The sequence below is a fragment of the Myotis lucifugus genome, unplaced genomic scaffold (assembly GCF_000147115.1).
Source record: "Myotis lucifugus unplaced genomic scaffold, Myoluc2.0 scaffold_9, whole genome shotgun sequence".
NCBI lineage: Eukaryota > Metazoa > Chordata > Mammalia > Chiroptera > Vespertilionidae > Myotis > Myotis lucifugus.
In genome coordinates, this window is record NW_005871057.1 from 12,337,906 (window position 1) to 12,362,618 (window position 24,713).

Sequence of the window (24,713 nt, forward strand, 5' to 3'; positions counted from 1 at the left end):
TCATTCTCACTGGATGATCTAGGGCAAGATGCAGTGTCCCTAGGTCTCAATTTTCTCATCTATAAGAGAGATGGACCAATTTTATCTCTAAGATCTCCTAGCTCTGAAATTCTTTGCCTACCTCAAAATGTTGCCCCCTTTACTTATCCCAGTCCAAGTGCAAAACCGTCAGTGTTCCCATCCATGATTTAGGGCTGCTCATATCTTCTGTATATGGTCTCCTCTACCAGAAAATACACAAAGAAGCCTTAAGTTGAGCCACTATTTAGATTCAGTATCAAGTTCTCTTTCATGATTCAGAACCTTGGTTCACTGTACTGACTTCAGTTGTTTCCATCCTGAACCTCAAAACCTCCCTAACCTCCCTATCTATTATGATTGGCAATAAACTGATAAATGCTCTTCAAACTTTGTTTTCAATATTGACATCCTTTTTAAAACCTATGTATGGTTTCACTTCCTGTTTTCCCTTTTAGACAAAAGATTGACTCCATTACTGGCCCTCTCCTCAGGTCTTCACAGGGCTGCCAAATAAATACAGACCATTCAGTTAGATCTAAATTTCAGACAATTAAGTTTTTTTTGTTGTTTGTTTTTTTGTTGTGAGTTTTTTTGTGTGTGTGTTTTTTTTTAATATAAGTATGTCCCATCCACTATTTGGGATATACTTTTATTCACTGTTTATCTGAAATTCAATTTAACTGGGTATCCTATATTTTTTATTTGCTAAATCTGGCAACTCTGGTCTTGATTTCCTATTATATACTACCAGTTTTCAAAGAAATACAGTTTTTAAGAGTAGTTTAAACACTAAGTATAATTTATTTTTTCTTTGATTCAGAAGGAAATTGGATTTTCTAATAGCTAAGCTTCACCTCACTCTGGTCTCCCAATCTACACATTTACAAAACACTGGAAATGAAATGTAAAATAGCCCCTACCATCTGCCCCATGCCTCTCCCTGGCCCCAGATTAACAGAACTAATAACCTTCATCCTTGTAAGATGGAACTTAAAAACATCAAATTCCCAATTTGGAGCAGGCCTAAGTCATCAGACAGACATCCCCAGAGGGTTCCCGGACTGTGAGAGGGCGCAGGCCAGGCTGAGGGACCCCCCTCCCCCAACCCCCTGAGTGCACGAATTTCATGCACTGGGCCTCTAGTAAAGTAATAACTGATACTCCAGAATATAAATCAGAACATATAAAACCTAAAAGTGTTTATTTTTGCAAATTATGTTAGGTAATTCTAGTAAGTCTGTCATTTCTGGAAACATCTAAGCACTCCTATTTTGAAATTTCCTTTAGTGCTCGGTACTTTTAAAAGAAAATATCCTCAGTGATAGCAAATCTTCACTATTTTGAACATATATCATCAAGAGTAATTCTGTAAGTAAGTTTCACTAATAAGTGGATGGCTTCACTAATAAGTAGATGGCTTACACATTATATGTCATTGGGACATTGGTTAAAAAAAAAAGTGATATTACATAAACTTTTTATCCCAGGCAAGTGTCATGAAAGGCATTATTTTGTAACACATCTTCTCAGTCAATTCAGAATGTCATCATCCTATGCCCAGATGAGTTGTTCAATTTTGTGAGATGAATTCAACAGAATTATGCTTTTTAAAAAATTAATAAACATGAGTTTTACCATTTATTATTTACCACTTATTAGTTTTGACACGAGTGCTTTTTTGGATCTTGAGGGTTATATTGTTCTGCTACAGCCCTTAACTCTCCCCCCCTCTCACCATCATCACAAATATCACATTTCATCAAGAGTTACTATTTCTTCTCTAATAGCATAAATTCTCACTTTAAGATCAGGATAATATCAAGTTTTCAGTGTTTGGTACTTTAAATGAGTGGCACAATCCTTCCACAACCGAAGCAGAACTAGATTTAAATTTGGCTTTTTGCAGTCAATACTTAGAGTCAATAAGAATAAACCAAACCCCTAGCCTCTTATACATTTTTCCTCAAACCTTAGGTGAATAGGCAAGCACTTCAAGAACATTTTAAATGCAAGACAAGAGAAAGAAAAAAAAATTCTAGCTCTTGGCATTACTTTAACCTGCTGGTAACACATCAGAGACTCAATTGTGTACTACAGCAGAGAGAGCAGTAGACTAGGGAGTTAGAGAGCTGGACCCACCTCCCTCCTCCACCACCCAGCACTGGGGCAGAACTGACTTATCTCTATGTACAGAGAAAGAAGCCTTCATCTTATTTCGAGAGGTGCAGAATAAATAACAACTGTCACATGCAACATGCTTCTGACACAATCAGTCCTCTTCTAACTATCAAAAAAAAATCAGGTTTTTATCCTCATGACCTCAAATATTAAAGCCACTAAGCCAAATCCATTTTAACTAACACAATGATCTGAAGTCTGTGGCAGTCACTAGTGTACTACCCAAACTCTTCATGTTGAAAGCCCTATTCTTATTATTCAGCAGAATCGCGTTATGAGATTTGTGCATTAAGCTGAAGCTTATCCCTATAAAGATGAAAATTTTATTTTAAATATTTTACACAAAAATCTTCCAACAACATACCACAAAATTAGCTTGGACAATTTTAAAAAGTCAAACAATTAAACCAGTAAGTAAATCACTCAGGATTACTACTCATTTTAAGAACCACAATATTCCAGGGTCCTGGGGATAAAACTACCACCAACCTACACCTTGCCCTTGAAGAACTTTCTCTCTAGGAAAGTTCAATGTTGTGAGATGAATTCAACAGAATTACGCTTTTTAAAAAATTAATAAACATGGGTTTTATCATGTTGCAAACAGATAAATATAAGATGACAAATGATATTTTAGACATACCATATCTCCCTGGCTGGCTCAAATATATTGCAGGAATCATTCTTTCCAATTCTCCACATTTTGAGCCCATAAAATGGAAAATTCCATCCTTTGTTCCATGTTGAGTTGATAGAAATTTGAATCCCTAATTTTTTCTTACAGAATCTTTCAGAAGTCTATAATTAAGAAGTAACACTGAAACCAAAAGCTAGTTTATACACAAATTGCCTGTCACATGCCAGGCAAAGCAATTAAAGGGAACAGAATTTGACACCTCTGGGAAAATCACAGGATTTTCAAACTAAAAAAGGGTAGTGTTTCCTTTTTATGCATTAGCACTTAAGAGTTACTATTATGGTAAGGACAAAACAAATACTAAAAAGACAATTTTAAAAACTGAGTTTAAGCAACAGGAAATGTTAACAAAATCTACATACTTAACTAAGCTTCAAAGGTCAATTGTGTTAAGGAGGTTAAGATCATAGAACAAAGGTTATAAAGCAGCATGTTACCATGCTGTCATTCCTAATCCCTGGCCAAAATGATTTAGATGACTTAAAACTCAGAAAGCTTTGGACTTGAGATGTTTCTATGTTAAAGAAAGTGCCTATTAGATGCTTTTGTCAGTTAGTACAACTATTTATGTATATCTAATTTTTCATTTTACGCCCCACAACTATTATTAAATGAATAACTTATTTTCTAACAGATATTTCAGAATCAAAAAAATGCTGACTTATCATAAAATGATGGCAACATACACAGAAATGACCCTGCCTAGGGAAGTTGGGGAATGCCTCATTAAAGAACTGATTTTTAATGTGTCTTAAAGAGCAGTATTTTGTAATGTGGGGAATTTAGGCAAGGGGAGTATGATGTACAAAATATATCACAGCCCTGGCCGGTTTGGCTCAGTGGATAGTGTCGGCTTGTGGACCGAAGAGTCCCAGGTTCAATTCCGGCCAAGGGCACGTACTTCAGTTGCAGGTTCCTCCCCGGCCCGGGCCCTGGTTGGGGCTTGTGCAGAAGGCAAACAATGGATGTGTTTCTCTCGCATTGATATTTCCATCTTTCCCTTTCTATTCCATTCTCGCTAAAAAGCAATGAAATAATATCCTTGGGTGAGAATTAAAGTATCCTATATAATAAAAACCTAATATGCTAAGTATCCAGTCTACTGGTCAGCTGTTCAACCACTCAAAGCATAATATGCTAATAATATGCTATGGCCACTTAACCGCTCGCTATGATGTGCACTGACCACCAGGGGGTAGACGTTCCGACCGACCGGTAGGTTAGCTTGCTGCTGGAGTCCGGCTGATCGGAACTGAGCGAGATGGGCCAGATATGCCCTGGAGCACCCCGCAGTCCCTCTCTGGCTGGCCAACCTCCTGTGTCCCTCCCTGGCACCGATCGTGCACCAGTGGGGTCCCTCGGCCTGGCCTGCACCCTCTTGCAATCCAGAACCCCTTGGGGGATGTCGGAGAGCTGATTTCAGCCCGATCCCGCAGGCCAGGCCAAGGGACCCCACTGGTGCACAAATTCGTGCACTGGGCCTCTAGAGTGTGTGTGTGTGTGTGTGTGTGTGTGTATCTATAATAATAAAAGGGTAATATGCTAATTAGACCAGACAGCCCAACAACCTTCTGGACATCATTTCAGACGAAGCCACAGCATTGGGGGCCGTGGCAGAGGTGGTTAGGGGCAATCAGGCAGGCAGGCGAATGGTTAGGGGCAATGAGGCAGGCAGGCAGAGGCAGTTAGGGGCAATCAGGCAGGCAGGCGAGCGGATAGGGGCAATCAGGCAGGCAGAGACGGTTAGGGGTGATCAGGAAGGCAGGCAGAGTGGTTAAGGGCACTCAGGCAGGCAGGCAGGCCAGTGGTTAGGAGCCAGCGGTCCCGGATTCCTGCAGGATCGGGCCTAAACCGGCAGTCGGACATCCCAAGGGGTCCCAGATTGTGAGAGGGTGCAGGCTGGGCTGAGGGACCTCCCACGCCCCCGTGCACAAATTTTGTGCACCTGGCCTCTAGTATGTGTGATATATATATCTCACAGAATAATGAGCAGGTAGGGCATATTTATAACATAGAGTTCTGAGTACGTAGAGTTTAATTTGGTAGACCCTTATATACTTTGTGGGGGAGAAACAGACTTTCCTCTACCCTCAAGGTTCTTCTGGCTGCTCTAATAATTAAATAGACATGAGACAGATTAGCAAGAGAAAATAAGCAAATGTAATGTATACATATGTATGGGAACCCTGCATACATGAGAGAGTCAGAGGCATATATATACACACACACACACACACACACACACACACACACACACTCTCTCTCAGTGAGTGGCCAGATTATTATGACCACCTGACATTTGTAGGCAAATTAGCTATAATTTCCCTCTGAAGTTGCTAGAGGGCTAGATCATTATAAACGTCTGAATAGGACAACATACCCAAGTATCGCTGCTGATCAAGTTCATCCTATCATGTTGATGGAGTATCCCAATGGAGATGGCTTCTTCCAACAAGACAGTGCACCATGCCACGGTGCTCGTATTGTGCAGGAGTGGTTTCAAGAACATGAGGGAGACTTTACCTTGCTTAGGTGGCCCCCACAATCACCAGATCTCAATCCAATTGAGCATTTGTGGGACGAAGTTAAAAGAGCCATCAGGCAGCTGGTTCCACAACCATCAAATCTCACAGAACTGGACAGTGCTATTCATCAGGCATGGTGTCAGATTCCTCGCATCACCTTTCAACATCTCATGGAGTCAATGCCAAGAAGAATCGCCGCAGTATTGAAGGCAATACGTGGCCCAATCTGGCCAGTCATAATAATCTGGCCACTAGTGTGTGTGTGTGTGTGTGTGTGTGTGTGTGTGTGTGTGTGTGTGTATCACAGAATAATGAGCACGCTGGGCATATCTATACCATAGTGAGAACTCCGGGTAGGATTCGAGGTGATCACTATGACAGCAGAGAATCAGAGGGGACTTGGTGTCTAATTGGACACGCATGAACTAAGTTAAGTGCCTGAGAGACGCAGCTAACTTTCTGGAGAGCTTCATGAAGCAGTTTTCATAACTAGTCCAGATGAGGATATTCCACCTGGGAAGAGCAACACAGAGCTGTTTTCAAGCCAAATTTTCCATTGTTTTGTACTGTAAATTCCTATTTTAGATTTTAAAAACCTCCTTTTCACTGTCAAGATGTCAATTTTCAATTCTTTCTTGTAATACTTATGCTTGCCTCTGAACAACCATTCCAGTTTCTCCAAATTTGGTCTCATCTGTGGAGTGCTGGGAAACCAGTTATCAAAATGCTATAGAAATGTATTTAAGCCTAACCGGTTTGGCTCAGTGGATAGAGCGTCGGCCTGTGGACTTTAGAGTCCCAGGTTCGATTCCGGTCAAGGGCATGTACCTTGGTTGCGGGCACATCCCAGTAGGGGATGTGCAGGAGGCAGCTGATTGATGTTTCTCTCTCATCGATGTTTCTAACTCTCTATCCTTCTCCCTTCCTCTCTGTAAAAAAATCAATAAAATATATATTAAAAAAGAAAGAAAGAAAGAAAGAAAGAAAGAAAGAAAGAAAGAAAGGAAAGAAAGAAAGAAAGAATTTAAAACTAGTGGCCCAGTGCATGAAAATTCGTGCACGGGGGTGGGGGGGTGGGGGCCCTAAGCCCCCCCCCCCCACCCCTCTTCCATTTTGGGACCCCCTTGGGGGATGTCCTTCCTCCCGGTTCTAGAACCGGTTCCTATAGGGATCAGGCCTAAACCCGGCAGTCAGACTTCCCCTCTCTTAATCCAGGACCACTGGCTCCTAACCGCTCACCTGCCTGCCTGCCTGATCGCCCCTAACCACTCTCCCTGCCAGCCTGCTCACCCCCAACTGCCCTCCCTTGCTGGCCTGATCACCCCCAACTGCCCTCCCCCACCGGCCTGCTCGCCCCCAATGCCCCCCCTGCCAGCATGCTTGCCCCAAACTGCCCCTCCCACTGGCTTGATCACCCCCAACTGCCCCCCACTGCTGGCCTGCTTGCCCCCAACTGCCCCCCCCCTTGCTGGCCTCCTACTGCCCCCCCTGCTGGCCTGCTTGGCCCCAATTGACACCCCCCTGCTGGCCTGCTTGGCCCCAACTGACACCCCCCTGCTGGCCTGCTCACCCCCAACTGCCCCCCCTGCCAGCCTGATCGCCCCTGACCACCTCTGCCTTGGCCCTGCCACTATGGCTTTGTCTGAGCAGCAGCCATGGAGCCCGGCTTGGCTTCCTGGATCTCCTCCGGCCAGCTTGCTTGGCTTCCTGGGTCACTGGGGCAACCCAGGAAGGCAAGGCAAGCCAAGCCTCCCGCCCGCTCCGGCTGGCTCCGTGACTCCAGCTGGCGTCGCCATCTTTGTTGCATAATTTGCATATTCCCTCCTTATTGGCTGTGGGTGCTGCCATCTTCATCATGAAGTGATGGTTAATTTGCATATTACTCTTTTATTAGATAGGATACTACTAAACATAATAAAGTGGAGTGAGGCACTGAGAGTTTTGATGCATGCTTCTAAAAGGGCTTTTTCTGCCAATTTCCAGGTTCTTTACTTGTTTTATAATTTACATGGTTCAGGAAACTAGGTAAGTACTAGCCTTCGGGCTAAGGGAGGAATTATCCCACAACTCTCCTCATTCTGCTACTCTCCTCTCTCTTTCATCCCTTCTCATTTCAGAGGTATTCCAGATGGCAATTAGTCCACTAAGTTGCATTCCACAATAAGACCATTATTCCTGATATCAACATTAGAGGAATGTCATGGTAAGATATTTTGGGGCATTTTATCCTTTTACACCCACAACTTTTCTAATTAAGAGGCAATACTTGAGAGGAAAAACACACCTTTGGATATTTTTTTTTAATATATTTTATTGATTTTTTACAGAGAGGAAGGGAGAGAGATAGAGAGTTAGAAACATCGATGAGAGAGAAACATCGATCAGCTGCCTCCTGCACATCTCCTACTGGGGATATGCCCGCAACCAAGGTACATGCCCTTGACCGGAATCGAACCTGGGACCTTTCAGTCCGCAGGCCGACGCTCTATCCACTGAGCCAAACCGGTTTCGGCCACCTTTGGATATTTAAAATGCATATACAGCCTTAGCCAGTTTGGCTCAATGGGTAAAGCCTCAGCCTGCAGACTGAAGGGTCATGGATTTGATTCCTGTCATGGACCTTGGTTGCAGGCTTGATCACCAGCCCTGATCAGGGCACGTGCAGGAGGCAACCAATGGATGCGTCTTTCTCACATGGATGTTTCTCTCTCTCTGTTTCTCTCCCTCCCTTCCACTCTCTCTAAAAATCAACGGAAAAATATCCTCGGGTGAGGATTAACAAGAAAATAAAATACATATATATTGATGTATATCTACTAACTAAACAAAAAATAGTCTCATTCAATCAACTATATAATCTGTGCTACTACTCTCCCTCCCTGTACATCCCACTTCTACAACTGTCATCTTCAACTACAATCTTGTGACTTTGGATGATGACTCCAAACTCATTACATTTGCAGCTTTAAGTTAAACAATAATCTTTCTAGACACCCCCCGCCCCAAACCACTCAACATTTCTTTCTTTCAACTTCCTGTGGCACCTGCCTTATGGGGCTACCTAGTACTGCATATTGGAGGAACCTGGCCAAAGAATCTTCTCAAAGGAGTTCTCTTTCCTTCACTAATGCAGCCTCTCTGCCTGGGGAAACATTCAAACTGAATCTACAGGTACACATCAAGAAGATGGTAGGGGCACGTCCAAGATATGATGCAACTCAGAACTCAAGCCTGGCTCTCTACCTTGGCTGTAGGTGAATATACAAGCAGAGCTCAGAGCAACTTAAAAAAAAAATCCTTCAAAATAATAGTGATAGGACAGACAGCATATCAGGAGACCATGGTAGTTAAACTACTGAGATTTTAAGGTTTGGCAGCTGACTCCAAAACGCCTTTCTTCTATGTTTAAGAATAGCTGGAAACAATATATCCCTTTTCATTATAGGCGATATCAAAGACCAGGAAGGGGACATGTGCACACACTTACATTGGTTCCTTGGAAGCATACAGCACCTGATGAATCACTGCACAAAAAAAGAAACTGAGAAGGAACTCTAGACACACTGACTGAGGCCGACTTGAAGCTCTGCATAACAGCCTCTCTTCTTGGCAGGTCACAATTGTTCCTGTCTAGCACAGTGATCACAGAAACATTTTTTGAAGGAATATATTTATCCAAAATCTTAGGTTTTCCACTCAAATTCTGAAGATTAATAAAAGTCAGATACAATGTCATAGGAAGTGTCTGTAGGACACTTTCCTAAAACTTCAAAGTTTTATTTCATATACAATACAGAAACTTCACTCTTTTGGATTACCTCTTAACATACATTTGCATTTAAAAGTTTATATGTTGAATTTTTGTAGAGTTGTCTCCTCTATAGAAAAGAAGATAGATATATTAATCTATAAAGAAGTACTTTAGAAAAGTTGTTTATCTATTCATTTTGAAATAAAAGCAACTTCCATTTCTAATGGCCTTCTTAGTATTCTATTTCACTTAGTAAAGTCTACCCTATCCTTAAAAAGCAAGGATGGTAGAACTGTATCAGAAAGATTTAAATTTATATAGCCTAGTTATAACAAAATTATTTCTCATCTTCAATAGTATCATTCAACTAAAGTTTTTAAAAAAAAAAAAAGATAAAAATACCCAAAACATATTAGTTTCTTAGGAGAGACAAAACAAGGGTTATGCTGGAGTCCAATGTAAGTAGATTAAAATTCAAGACTGGACAGAAAATGCTCATTCAAGAGTCATTAAGAACCTCACAGGTATAAGGCATTGTGCCAGGGGCAACTGACTCAAAGATTAACAGTCCCTGTTCTCAAACTGAACATATCATGGAGGTGTCAAACACATAAACAATAACAAAATATGAATTTTTGAAAGTGCTATGATAATATGAGAAAGTAACTAGCAGAGACCTAGAAATGAGTGGCATGAACTATACATACAGCAAGAAAAGACAAAGAATCCCAAATACCTAACCAGCCTCACAGAAAGGAGGCTGGAAGAAGGTTTTAACAAAAAGATAACAAACTACACAATTCTTTAACCCAGTAATTTAAAAGGAAACAATCATGATGAAGATAAACAGCTACAAATAAAGATGTTCACTGGAGGGTTATTTAACACGAGAAAAACACAAAACCCGAACATCCAACAATAAGGGAATAGCGATGGGATAAAATATTGCATTCATTAAAATGATGTTGATGAAAATCATTTAATGACATAAGAAAATTATATAAAGCTTTTTTAATATAAAGCTTTCCTAAAGCACACGTTTACACCCACATTATCTCAAGCATGGTACTGGGTGTACAAATTTTTTAAGAGATCAAAAATAAATCAAAATGTTAAAGCTGACCAATTTTTCAGAGGTAGGATTATGAGTGATCTTGTTTCATTTTTATGTTCTATATTTTCCAAACATTAAAAATCCGTATTGTTACATTTTTAATTGGTAAAAAGATTATGTAAGTCACTGTGCTTTAGGAGTTCCCTTTAAAATTATTAATGACCCTCTTCATATTTTTCAGTGGAGAATATCTCTCCCCCAAATTCCACAGAACCAACTCGTTTAAACAGATTAGTATTTGTACGTTGCTTAAAACAATACCTAGCAGATAGAAAGTAGCTGCACAGGTATTAATTTTAAATTTTCAGTAATTTTAAATCCACTTTATCTAAGTATCTAGTGTATTTAGAGCTAGTCTATTTTCCATGGTACTGTGGCAAAAGAACATTTTTCCCCTTCTGAATTCTAACATCTTTTAAGAGATGATTGCTGTCTCACTCTGAGATTCTGTTTCCTTCAGAGAAAGCAAGAGGAAGAAATTCAGTCAAATATCAAGTTCCTCAAAGGGAAGACAGGAAATTAATGATGGGGATGAAATTTTAAAATATGGCCAATTGTAAAGACACACCTACAAAAATGTACTCAACAGATTCATTAGAGAGTCTCTCTTAAGTCAACATTTCATGGGCTTAAGCTCTTAACACTAAAAATAATATATACTTATCCAGAAGAAATGGAGAAATAATATACCAGACTCTTAGTAGAAAGGGAGGGCTATATGTAATTAGTTGAAAAATAATGTCTTCATGTGTTTTTATTAGCTGCTTCGGATGTGTAAAGTGGTAGTAGTAGTAAGGAACATCCCAGGGGAAACTAAAAAAAACCACAGATGGCAACCAACTGTTCCATATAAATAAAGGAATGATGAATTTGAACTTGCAAAGTAGAGGACAACTTAAGGAAGAAATCGAGGCTCTTAAGTTGTTTGTTGATTGTCTTTGCTAAAGAAGTTTTCAGTCAAGTCTGCACTACTCACTTATACTTTTGTGAATATGGGTTCTTTTATTCAAAGTAATTACTGATTTCTGCATCTAAATCGCACAAGACTGCACAGAGACACAAAAACTGAGTGACAGGTGACATATCTGGGTTATCCACACATGTATGTATTCATTCTTAGTTTTGACAAACTTACACATGCAGTTTTTTTTAAATATCAGCAGTTCTTTCAGTCTCCCTACTTAATTTTCGCCTCAGAGGCAATAGGTAGCACCTTTCCTTTTAGTACCTAATTCCATCTCTATAAATAATACAATGTTCCTGCTTGCTTTTACAGTTTGTTGTTTTATGTATATATAGGGTATCCCCCCAAATGTATACACACTTTGAATGATTATAAAGTCAGTGTTTATTAACATACATTTCATTTTCAAAATTTAAAAAATTCTAGAGAAATAAATAATTTTTTTGTTGATACTGGTTTTCAAACTGATGACTAACCGTTCTGGTCCAGGCACTGCTGATGATGCAAAGCAATGAAATCACAAACATCATTTTGTTCGGTATTTGTGTGCCCTCAATTCATCAACTGTTGCTGGTTTTGTGCCGTAGACTTTATCTTTTATATATCCCCATAATAAAGTCTAGTGGATAAATTTTCTTTGTTCAAAGTTTAGTCTGGCTTCACCCATGATTTTAAATCAGTTAAACCTGAAAAGAAGTGAAAATTAAGTGAGTTATCAGCTGTTAAAGTGTGTATACATTGTTTGGGGGAACCCTGTGTCCGCAAAAATGTACACAAACTTTGTACTTCATCTGCATTTTCAAACTTCCAGTAGCATTTTAGGATGAATTTCCTTTGTTCAAAGCTTAATCTGGCTGAAAAAAAAATTAATCTGGCTGAAAAAAAAAGAAAGAAACATCAATTGAGCTATCAGTTGTTAGTGTGTGTGTGTGTGTGTGTGTGTGTATGTTTTTGTGTGTGTGTATGTTTTTGGGACACCTTGTACACAGTTTTCAATACCATTCTTCCTCCCACCCTCAGTACAAACACAAATGTTCCCCAAAGTACGGTTATGTAGAGTATATAAAGAAAATACAACTCAATAATAAGACAAACACAATCTAGTTAAAAAGGGACAGAGTACCTGAACAGACACTATAAGTTACTGGAACCCAAAATGTCCTGATAAATGAATACACAAATTGTGGTATACCTATACAAAGATTGAACAATTAATATATGTAACACGGATAAATTTCAAAAAATTATGTTGAATCAAAGTCAGACCAAAAAAGAACACATACTATACAATTCCAAATACATAAAATTCTAGAAAATTCAAATTAATCTATAATCACAGTAAGCAGATTAGTGGAACCCTGAGGAAAGAGCAAGGTGAGAGGGGGAAGAGGGGAAGATTACAAAAAGGCACAAGAAAATTTTAGGGGGATGGTTATGCTCATTAATTTGACTGTGGTGGTAGTTTCACCGCAGTATACATACATCAAAACTCAGGTTTTTCTCTTTAAATATGTGCAGTTTACTATATCTCAGTTATACCTTAATAAGGCTATAAATACATAAATCTTAGGAGTTCTGGACTCACATGCAGGGCTTTCTGACTATGGAGTTCACTGTAGGGTGACTGACAGACATTTTCTTTCTTTTTTACAAAAACTGATTTATTGGGGTTACATTGGTTAATAAAATTATATAGGTTTCACATGTACAATTCTACAGTACATCATCATCATCAGTATACTGTATTATGTGTTCACCATCCAAAATCTAGGCTCCCCTTCTGTCATCATTTATCCCGTTTATGTTCTTCTATCCCCCCCCCTTTTTCCCGCTGCTAATCACCATACTGTTGTCTGTGTCTACAAGGTTTCTGTTTGATATTTTGCTCAATCCTTTCACCTATTTCACCCAACTCCCGCCCCCACTCCCATCTGACAGCTGTCAGTCTGTTCTCTGTATCTATGAGTCCTGTTTCTATTTTGTTTGTTTATTTTTTCATTAGATTCCACATATAAGTGAAACCATATGATATTTGTCTTTCTCTGACTGGCTTATTTCACTTAGCACAATACCCTCTAGGCCCATCCATGCAGTCCCGAAGGTTAAGATTTTCTTTTTTATGGCTGAGTAATATTCCATTGTATAAATGTACCACAGCTTTTTTATCCACTGATCTACTGATGGGAACTTGGGCTGTTTAAAAATCTTCACTTCTGTAAATAGTGCTGCAACGAACATAGGGGTGCATAAGACATTTTCCTTACACAACCCCCTCAAACAAGCACAGAGCCAGTGTCAGACTCTTTAGCTCCTTTTCCTCAATCTGGTCAGAGTCCTCAGAGAAGACAAAATCTGGCCAACATTTTGAAAGTTCAGGAAGGGAAGAAGGCTGAGGATCTTAAAATAATATGTAAACTCTACTTCCTCTCACTTGAGGATACTTTTGGCAGGGAGCAGAGTTAAATGCCAGTTATATGCCATGTCTTTAACTGGAAATCTTTTTTTTTTTTTAATATATTTTATTGATTTTTTACAGAGAGGAAGAGAGAGAGATAGAGAGTTAGAAACATTGATGAGAGAGAGACATCGATCAGCTGCTTCCTGCACATCTTCCACTGGGGATGTGCCCGCAACCCAGGTACATGCCCTTGACCGGAATCGAACCTGGGACCTTTCAGTCCATAGGCCGACGCTCTATCCACTGAGCCAAACCGGTTTTGGCTTTAACTGGAAATCTTAAATACATTTATTGAAAAACTAAATTACCTTCACAGCATACCACAAGATGAAATATCAAGCAATAACAAGATAGTTAAAAGACAGTATTAGAAGGCAAACCTAAAAGAATTGAATGGTTGAAAATTTGGGGTGGGGGTGGGGAGAAGAAGACCTACTATGTCCATACAATTATTTTAAGTCAACTTTCCAAGAAAGAATATTGACAAAACTCCCTGACTTTATATTTTGTACTTTGGGGGACAGTAACAAAAAACCAAGTGATTTACCCAAGGTCATTTGGCCTTTTGAAGGTGAGGATTAAACTCAAATTTAAATCTTAAGAGAACTTAAGATGAAAAATAAAAAAAACGGAGTAAAAACCAAAATCAGAAGTTTTAGGTCCAGTCGCACATAAGAAAACCATAAAAATACATAGGCTCTGAGAAAGATTGTCACTCCTAGCTAAAGGAATGCTGTGGCAAGAGGCCCAGAGGCAAAAGAGAATCAGGTAAGTTCCAGTGTTCAATTACATATATAAGAAAAAGGAGTTTAAGGTCAAAGGCAGGTGAATTTAAACTTTACTGTAAATCCATTGTACTTGCATTGAATGACTGACTGATGTTTGTTTTTCTGATACCTGACATCAGAGGGTTTTGATGCTAGAGGATCTCCTTTTCATGATGCGTCATCACCTTCCCACTTCACAGACTGACGTTTCCTTGTTTTCAGCCCTCTTCCTGTTAGCACTGGTGCCCTTTAACTCAGCAGTTCTCTACCACAGTATTAGTTGTCAGGAGTGTCCAAAGTTAAGTATCTGGAGTTTGTGAGTCAGCATAAAGCATCACTCATTTGATTTGGGGCATGGGCATAAGCAGAGAAGAAAAGGACAGAATTATAGCAAAGGAACTGTAAATCTTGCATAACTCTAGGTATCAGCAAGGTAGAATAGAGTATATGCTAATGTCATCCTCATGTGTCCCAATAAAAAAATGTCAAAATTCAATAGGAAAAGGTCTGTCCTTACCCATTTCACTTTAGCTGGTTCCACTGATTTCTGCCTTTACAGATTTCTTTTTATTTTTTCACTACCCAAAACACTGTACATTCTTCTTTTGATCAACAATTTTATTATGATTATTACTCCAATGTTAAAGAAAGAGAAAGGCTTAGAATCCCACCTATAATACCCAACCAACAATTAAGTCTATAAAATTTAAACGGATTGGGAGAACATTCAACAGGAGGACACCTGTACAGTTTCAGCTGTGCTAATCATTGGAAAAATCATCTCTGGAGAGCAATCTTTTCAAGCATTTTTTTTTTTTTTTACAATAATGGCTTACATCAGGGGTCCTCAAACTGCGGCCCGCCGAAAACATTTATCCGCCGCTGCCTGTCCTGCTTAGCAGCCGACTCGTCCCGGGCCCGCAGTGCGGCATGAGTGGAATGTATGAGGGACAGTGAACTGGCCCCCTGTTTAAAAAGTTTGAGGAGCTCTAGCTTAAATACTAAATACCAGTATACATAAACATTAATTACTTATATGTTTAAAATTACATATTAAATCTACACAAATCATTAAATGTTTGAAATTACATGTGCATTCAATAAGAAATGATAAAGTCTAAAAAAAAGAGAAAGAAATGATAAAGTCTAGTACAGGTTTTCCTTTATGGACATAAGAAAGGCAGTTAGAAAAAACAACAACAAAAAACCGTATCACTGTTTTAAACTTTAGCAGAGACCACATACCTACACTTCTTACTGCTGCCTACAGTGATTCTGTACCAGGTCATAAGCTAACTAACAGTTAATCCTCAGTTCATGGAAAAGAACTCTTTCAGAAAAATTACAACCTGCAGCAAACAGAGATTTAAAAACTGAGCTCCATGGTATTCCTACCAATGAAAAGCAATTACAAGAATATCATATTTTAAATTTTAAACCACAATATATGATTCAAATTATGGCATTTTACGTACTGCAACGTGCTAATAGATTACATATCCAACAAACGCATCTTTAGAACATCAATCCAGATGAAAGGAAAAGAGGTCATACGCCCTGTGAATAGTCAAAGTGGACATTTTAAGATATACATTTTAGCTATTATAATGAATATAATCAGAATAAATTCTAAAGCAGACAAATGACTTACTGCACTGAAATTCAGAAATGGTAAAGACTTCCTATACAGAAGCTAAATTCTATTACCCTAACAACATTCTATGAAATGTAGCTGTTCTCCAGAAGTAAAACAGGTTGTCCTATGAATCCATCTGAGCAAAGTTAAAATTTCAAAGGTAAAAAGGCTTTAGAAAATCTCCAAGAAAAATTCCTTAACCTCATCTGCTTTACCTTAACAAATGCCTAAGTCCTAAAACAATATGGCAAAAAAATACCGATTCAACATACTGACCAAAACAAAAGGATATATAGTGATGGGGAAGTGTATGATCCAGATTACAAATGTAGAAAAATTCATTCAAAAAAAAATTAATCAGTAATGACAGAAAGGTAAACTAATGCTGAGTTTTGAAGGACGGGAACATTTAGATAGACAAAAAGAGGGAGGGTCCTATCAGGTGGCAGGAAGAACACACATAAAGTCACAGCAAAGGGAATGAGCAGGATTGTACGTAGGACACTGCCAGACTATGTGACTGTCGTGTCATTGAGCAGTCAGCAGTACCACCGTACTGCAACACTGCTCTCAATTCCCAGGAAACACGATTCATACTGTGTTCTATGTGAGCAGTCCCCCATGGAGGTGTACAAAGTGATGATCCTGGTTAGGTAATATATAAAAACATCAGGTGAGATGCTCAACTAAAAGAGATTCTGTGAAATAGGGGAGCAAAACACGAAATCCATTTAGATAGATTCAGTCCATATTAGCGTATCAAAGGATGGGTGAAGTCCCCAATAAGGGAACTGCATAAACCAGCCTATCTTGGATTTTGGTTTTGCTCCCTCTCCCCATGAAACCCCTATTAATATTTTTTAGAACTAGTGTTCTAAAAAACACTTTAGAAAACACTGAGCTATTTTATAAAAAGCCTCCAGAGTCAAGTTGCATGTTGATAAAGAGAAAAATGAGGAACCACTGAAAGTTTTAGTGAAAAAATGACAGCAGGAAAGCTACAACCAAAAAATAAATTCTGACACAAATATGAAAGGTAGATTACAGCAGCAGATTTGAGAATTTTGAGAGCAAAAGATTGTTTGAAATCCTTCTGAGAGAAAACTCACTGAATTAATACAATGAACAATAAATCCACATTGTTAATAATCAAGTTGTTTAAACAGCATCTTTAAAATAATCAAATCCTTTTTAAGATCTACTTTTCAGAAAATAATAACTTTTACTCCTAAATTTTTCAGGTCTTTATAGTAGTTATACCAGTTTACAGTTAAGCAGTATAATCTCAGATTTCACAGTGTAAGCAAGCACTGGTCCATTCAAAACTATCCTTATTCCTTCCCCCAGAGGCCCAGGTGACAGTAATATTAACACAAAGCAAGTATCCAACATTTTGAGAGACCATATTGTTGGGAGTTATCTTACGTAGAAATACCAAATATTATTATTAATAAAGAGGTAACTAAAAATACTGCATATTGTTTAAAATAGGTGATACTCTCCTAGAAAAATCTTAATTAAAAAAGAGTTTAAAAGAACTTGGTGAAAACTTTACCCATAGTTTATCTGGATTCCACTGCCAGAAAGCTTTATTAGTTTAAATTCCTATAGTCATCTGTAATTATAACTCATGATTCCTAAATATATCCTAAGGCATAGCCAACAAACCTCAAGTTTTGGAAAATACAAAACACAGTCTTGAGCTGAACTTGCTTTGAAATTAATTTCATTACAATATGTTTTTTAAATACAGACGCAACTATTTACTACATTGTTATAAATGAAGCAAAAACAACTGCATTTTAAAACTGGTCTTAAATAGAAAGTAATCCATGTGTGTATATAGTAGTAACTAGTAGATAAAATAGTTCAAAAAGTCAGATCAGTTTATAACAAATGGACCTTACAATAAATTGCTGAACTATAATCTGTTATTTACCATTTAAGTGAAATAGCAGTAACTTCTGTTTTAATGCACAGAATGTTAAATTATCAATTAGTCTTATATCATTAATAGTTTTTAAAGATAAGTAGGCACTAAGCTGCTGTTTTTGAAGGAACGGCTGCTTTTTAACTGAAACTAGTAAGAAGAATCACTACTTATTCACCAATTTATGTCCTTTTAGTTTGAAGGAACAAGCCAATGTCTTTACTGCTAACAAAAAATAAGAGCTAGACTAGAGCATAAATACACAGTACTATATTGACACAGCATGCATTATTTTTACAAAAATAAGCCCCCATGTTCATTCAAGTCACTTGGAAATGGCAGACACTGAGGCATGAAAACAAAAAAAGAGAATATTCTCTGTCTAGGAGTTTACAGTGCTTAATAAGTAACTTAATATATAATCACAGGTGGACCTTCTGAAAGAAGACAATGCATACCTATAATGGAAATATTTTCAATTTATCAATTTTACAATTGCCACAAAGCCACCAAATCCATAAATCAAACCTGGCTATAATAGTCAAAACTTTGAAAACACTGATTTCGCTACGTTCAAAGTAAAAAAAATCAATGATGTCCTTCTAATTTATAAAAACATCTCTACTACATACGTTTAACTTAGGTATAAATTCAACATCAATGTTTTTCAAAATGCAAACTACTGGGCCCCACCCCAAATATGCTGAATCAGAATTGCAGAGGCAATGCCAGGGAATCTGCACTTTCAATAACTCCCCCAGGTGATCTTCATGCACACTGATGCTGGAGAACCACTACCTTCCCTGTTAGATTTATAATAAGGTTTTGGATTTCAAGAATTAAAATCTCCTGGCTTGTGAGCCTTTTAAACTAAATTTCATTCACAGGTTAATATTTCAAAAAGACTTAGGTAATAAACATGTTGTGGGGAAAAAACAAACAAGTACACAAAAAAATTATAGCAGGAATTAAAAGAAGAAACTTATGGGCCATTTTATTTTTAACTCAAGATTTAAGAGACACCTAAATAATTTCAGAGACCAATGGGTGTTTGAAAACAGAGCTGCTAACTTAAAAATAATCCAATCCGCAATATTAAAAGTACAGTATTTCAAATATGTTCAAATTTATTTACTCAGTTGTTAAGTAAATCAGGGCATGAACTGTTTACAATATACCAAATACAAGCAATGATTAAACTTATAAAGCTAAACCTAAACAAACCTGTTTATATTCCACTACAAAATTTACTCTGGTCAGAAACTGATTTTTCATAAATTCATATAACTTTAACAAACTTACATAAACATGTATAATGGAAAGAGCAATAGAGCAAAAACTAGAAGCCACCTAAAGTAGTTCTGGGTAATCTGTCGGCTAGCTATATGACCTTAGGACCTAGACAAATCATTTTACCTTCCAGGGCAGCGGCAGGAGTTGGGGGGCAGGATGGTTCAACTGATTACTCATCTCAGGATCATATGTTGTGAGAATCAAATAAGATACTATGTAAACACATTCTTAAACATTGTAAAGCAATTTATAAACCAAAGGCATTATCAAGAGAGCAAAATTTGAGAGGCATAGTCTTTAGTTGCCTGCTATAAAATAAGAGCGTTACGGAAACAACGAAAAACATAAAAACTGACCTTCAGATTCAATTAAATATAGAATACTATTTGTATTAGATATAGAATATTATATTCTGTAAACTATCTATTCAATTAGATATAGAATACTATTTGTATTAGATATAGAATACTATATTCTGTAAACTATAAATATAAAGCATAAGAAATCAATTCAGTTACCTGTCCTATGTTCCCATTCCTAACATCTATTGTTTAAAGATATAAATGATATTAGATAGACCATGAGTTGATAATTGTCACAATTACTGTTTTTATTCTCTATCTATATTTTCATATATTTGACAATTTCCATAATAAATTTTAACAAGGCAATGTGTATGTTTGTATACAAAACGTCTGAAAAGCTAAAAATATCTCATTAAAAGTTATTTCTTTTTTTAAATTATTCTTAAAACTAGTTTATCATTTTCTTTCAATGTTATCTCAGATTCTATAAATTCCAAAGTAAGCTGCTCTCAGTACCCTTCTATATATCATGACACCTACTAGAAAATAATTACTCTTTTTCAACTAGGTGAGTAAGTATTCTTACCCAAACTGCAAAAATATAATTCTTAAGTTTCTGCTTCCTGATCTTTATTCCTTTTTATTTGTGGATTTTTCTTTTTTTTTTCTTTTGCTCATTCAATTCAAAATTCCAAAATTAAAAAGTGAAAACAACCAGTTTCAACTGCATGTATGTGTAAAAATATAATGGGAAATAAAAGAGCAAATAACTCCTTTTTTTCTACTAGTAGTATTGAAAAAGACCAGTATTAGTTGTAATTAGCCATTCCTCTTCAAACCTGTGGACCTATACAACTCAATTTATATGGTAAGAGACTATTTCATCCAAAATGAAGTTAACATGTCTGTCAAAAAAATGAAATCCCCAAATCAAGGATTCTGTCAAAGTGTGCATAACAATGTACAATTACTCTGCATACATCGAACTAATTGCTCAAAAATGTCCTTTAACCTGGGGCCATATTCCACAGATTGAAAAAGCATAAACCACCTTTCACCTCAAGCAGATTTGTTTAGCTTTAACTTAATAAAATTTATCTATAGCTCAATAGCTTATGTTTTATTATAGTTTGTGAAGGAATCATAAGTGTTGAAACTTAAATGCAGATAGGACAATAGCTTGTGGTTTATAATTAAAACTGTATTTGGTACTATCCATACATTAATTTATTCATTACTTGAGAGCTAATAAATCTTTGTGTCTTCTGTGCCTAAAGAGAGTGTACCTTAATTATTTTTATTTGGGAGGGAGGGGGACAGAGCAAGTGGGCAGGGAAGGAAACTCACCAGTTCAACTGTCACTATAGCGTTTGGTTTCTAAGCATTAAAAACTCCATTTTCTTTTTTTTTTTTTTTAAGTAAAGCATTCTAATATTTTTTTATTGACTTCATAGAGGAAGGAAGAGGGAGAGAGAGATTGAAACATCAATGATGAGAATCATTAATCGGCTGCCTCCAAGCCTGCAACCCAGGCATGTGCCCTTGACGGAAATCGAACCCGGGACCCTTCAGTCCCCTGGCCGATGCTCTATCCACTGAGCCAAACCAGTTAGGGCTCCATTTTCTTTTATATGTGATATATTCGAGAGGATATATAGGAACCACTTTTATATGTGATATATTCGAGAGGATATATAGGAACCACTTGTTCCAACATGGTCTTTAATAACTTTGCATGTTAGTCCTGCTGCAAGTCCTTATTTGTATTATTTAAAAACAAGTAGTTGTAAAACTATGAAAGGCAAACTGTTGGAAGATGAATAACAAACAAAAAGAATTACTAGACCTTATTCAAGCAAGGTTAATAATTGTACATGTTTACTTTAGAATGTTAATAGCACACAAGCTATTAGTCTTATATCATGCTGGTAGGTACCCTTATTTGGTGTCAATGCTAGCTGTCACATACAATGCAGCTATTACTTTCCTTATTTCTTTTTCTAAGTGTCTAGATATCATTGCCCCTATTATTTTATCATAAGCACAAATCAAGTTTCTCACCTCATCTCAGAATACTACATTGAACCCCAAGCTTCAATTTAAAAACCATGATTTCCCATATAGTTGCAGAAATCCCCCTGAAAGAGTCAAGAATTACAGGAAAATGAAGACAAAACCATCTCATACATCTAAATGAGGATGCCAGTAATGACAACTGCAATAAAAATCAAGAAGGCGTACTCTGAATTTTCACCATTTTAATAAAACAAAATCATGAAATTTTAAATTAAAGGTGGCGCTCTGTCCTCAACTCACCCGATTGTGACTCACTTTTGCAGACTATATGGTAGGCAATAACACTTTTCAAAGATCTTAGCAGTTACACCCAAGCCAAAATCAGGACAGAGATTCACCCTTAATTACAGCAATTTAACTGTCTCACCCAAAGCAAGGTAGAAGCTAAAAACATCCCCCTGAAGTCATGGCTAAATAAGCCCATTTCATATACTAGCTTTCAAAGGCTACTTTAAAGAAAATGTTTCTATTTACTTCAAATTTGAACTCATCAGGTGGAAAAAGAAAAAAAAAAAAAGAGGGGGAGGGGGGATCCAGCAGAAAGGCCAAATACAAAAAGAGATTCCCCTCCAATCCTACTAATTCCCCCATCCGTCTCTGCCACTCACAAGGATAAGGAGTCTGGGGAAGGCTAGCAGCAGGGCAAGCGGTGAAGGCCCTCCATTCACTCCTGTGGGCCACCATCCAAAGGGTTACACACCCTCTGTTCAAGGAGAGCCTCATACAAAGCAGATCCTTACAAGTACTTCTTCTTAGAAAATACGCCCACGCTGTACAAGAGCGTTATTTTAAAGTAAGACTGTCCTCAGGTGGAGGAGGTTATACACAACAAAGGCTTCCATGTTGAAAGGCAGACAGTCCAGATACAAGCATAGACCTACACACGTATGAGAAAAAAAAATCCCTAAGTAATTTATCATGAACAGCAATCGATACCAACAGGAGCCATTAGATTATTAATAAACCCAGAAAAGTGGAATGCATAGCAGCGAAAGTGGCTGGCTGCTGCGATCGAACCCCCAGGAAAGGTAAAAATACGCCTGCGGAGGAGGGTCAAGCCCTCCGCAGATTTAGAGACCCCTCCCGCCCACCCGAGCACCCCCTGCCCTGGACGTCCAGCCCGCTGCACCGCACAGGATGCGAGCACACTTGCCAGCACTGCGAGTCCCGCAGAAAACTGGTGAATGAAACGCGCACGGAGACCAGCCTGGCTAGTGACCGCGGCGCAGAACCAGGGGTCGCTAACTAGCTTAGCCACAGGATTCTCCTGCAAATGTAATACAGGGAGCATATCCCCAACCCCGCAACGGGAACCCGATTCGTTCTCACTGACCCTTTCCAAAAAGGGGGTGCAGGACGCAGGGTGTGTCCCCCCCCCCTAAACTAAATCGAAAAAATGCGAATCGGAAGCAGCCGGGAACATCCTGGGGAGGGAGGTTGGGGAAGACAGGAGACGCCGGGAGAAAGGCGAGACGAGACGGCTCTCCAACTCCCAGGGAATCGCCGTCGGTGTGATACGAATCAGTCCACCAGCCCCGCACAGGGGCTGGCGAGGGGTCCCCGTCGGAGACCCAGTGGGGCCGAAGGCGGGGATTAAAGGGGTGACCCTCTCGGGGCGCGGGGAGGGAGTGCCGGGCACCACTGCCCTGAAGGTCACCACGCGCCGGGCGGGGGCGGCTGGCGACGGGATGAGCTCCGGCTCTGCCGAGGCGGCTCGGAGGAGAGCGGCGAGTGCACACACGGAGCCCCACCGAGCCGGTCCCTCGGGCCCTGGGCGGGGACTCCCGGCCGGACCCGCGCTAAGGCGCACTCCCAGGAACCCGCTCACCTTTACGATCTCCCGTGCGGGCGCCGCAGGAGACAACCTGCAAGAGGCCCCCCGCACGCCCCCGCCAACTTCTCCCGGACCTGCTGAAGCCGCTGTGGGGCGCGGGGCACCCAACTGTCAGGACCCCCTCCGCGACTCCCCGACCCCCGAGTTCCGCCTGGCCTTCCCGCAGGTGACCTGCCCCATCGCCCCGGCCGCGGGCGGATGGCGGCCGCCACTCACCTCGCCCGGCAGCAGGAACCATTTTCCAAAGGAGAAAGGGAAGGGGGGGCTGCAGGGGGTCGGGGGCTGGGTGAGGGACAGCGGGAAGCGCCGAGCGCAGGGGCTCGGTCCTCGGCGAGTCCGCAGCCCGCTCGCAGGGCTGAGCGCGCCACGCGGAGGTGCGGCTGCACCTCGGGGATGAGGCTACGGAGCCGAGAGGCTCGGCGTCCACCAGCCGGGGCTCCCTACTCACGCTGCACAGTGAGGAGGCGGCAGAGCAGGAGGCGGCACCCGGCTCGGCCCCCGCCCAGAGCCCGGCAGCCGCCGAGTGGCCGCCCGGGTCCCCGCAGGACCCGCCTCCTCGGCTCCGCAAAGCCGCACACTGGGCGCGCCGCGCTCAGCACGGGTAGCTCCGCCAGCCTCACGCCGCCATCCGCAAAGGCAGCGGCGGGCGGGGTGCAGACCCCTCGCTGAGCACCGCAGCCCGACCCGCTAGGGGCGGGGCCCGCGGCCACTCGGCGGACGGCCGAGCACGAGGGGGCTGCGCGCAGCTGAGGGCTAGAGCCCCGTTGGCACCGGGTGGCCCGCAAGATCGTCGGAGGAGGCAGGGGGAGAGAACTCTCACCCGTTCCGGTCTGGTGCTCCCTTCTCTTCACACCCACACGCCTCCCGCTCCACGCTGGCGGCGCAGCTGCTCCCGCTGCCACTGCCACCGCCGCCGCCGCCGCCGAAGCTCGCGCCGCCGCCGCTGCCGCCTCGGCTGGGCGCGGTCACGTGACGCGACCCGCGGGGAGCCTGGGGGCGGGCGGGCGCGCGCGCACGCGGTGAGAGCCGGGCTGGGACCGGGACTGGGAGCCCGGCGGCGCGGAGGGGGCGTTTAAGGGGAGGACCCAGCGAGCGCGCCCCCGGCTGGCGAGCGCGCGCCCGGCGAGGAGAACTTGCCGCGCGGTCCGGAAAGGGTGCTGGAGC

At 40.4% G+C, this 24,713-nt stretch overlaps 1 protein-coding gene across 4 annotated transcripts in view; it reads right to left on the bottom strand.

The window, feature by feature from the left end:
* The window catches only part of ATP2B1 (ATPase plasma membrane Ca2+ transporting 1), a 134,212-nt gene extending 109,728 nt beyond the window's left edge, over positions 1 to 24,484 (bottom strand). Inside the window, exon 1 of one of the 4 annotated variants that reach the window (XM_006084009.3) lies at positions 24,370 to 24,484. The gene's annotated coding sequence lies outside the window, so the exon portion shown is untranslated. Of the gene's footprint in view, positions 1 to 23,765; positions 24,008 to 24,369 lie in introns of those variants that run through there. The other 3 variants (XM_023749793.1, XM_006084010.3, XM_023749792.1) reach the window with 3 other exon arrangements.
* Between the last annotated feature and the right edge of the window lie 229 nt (positions 24,485 to 24,713).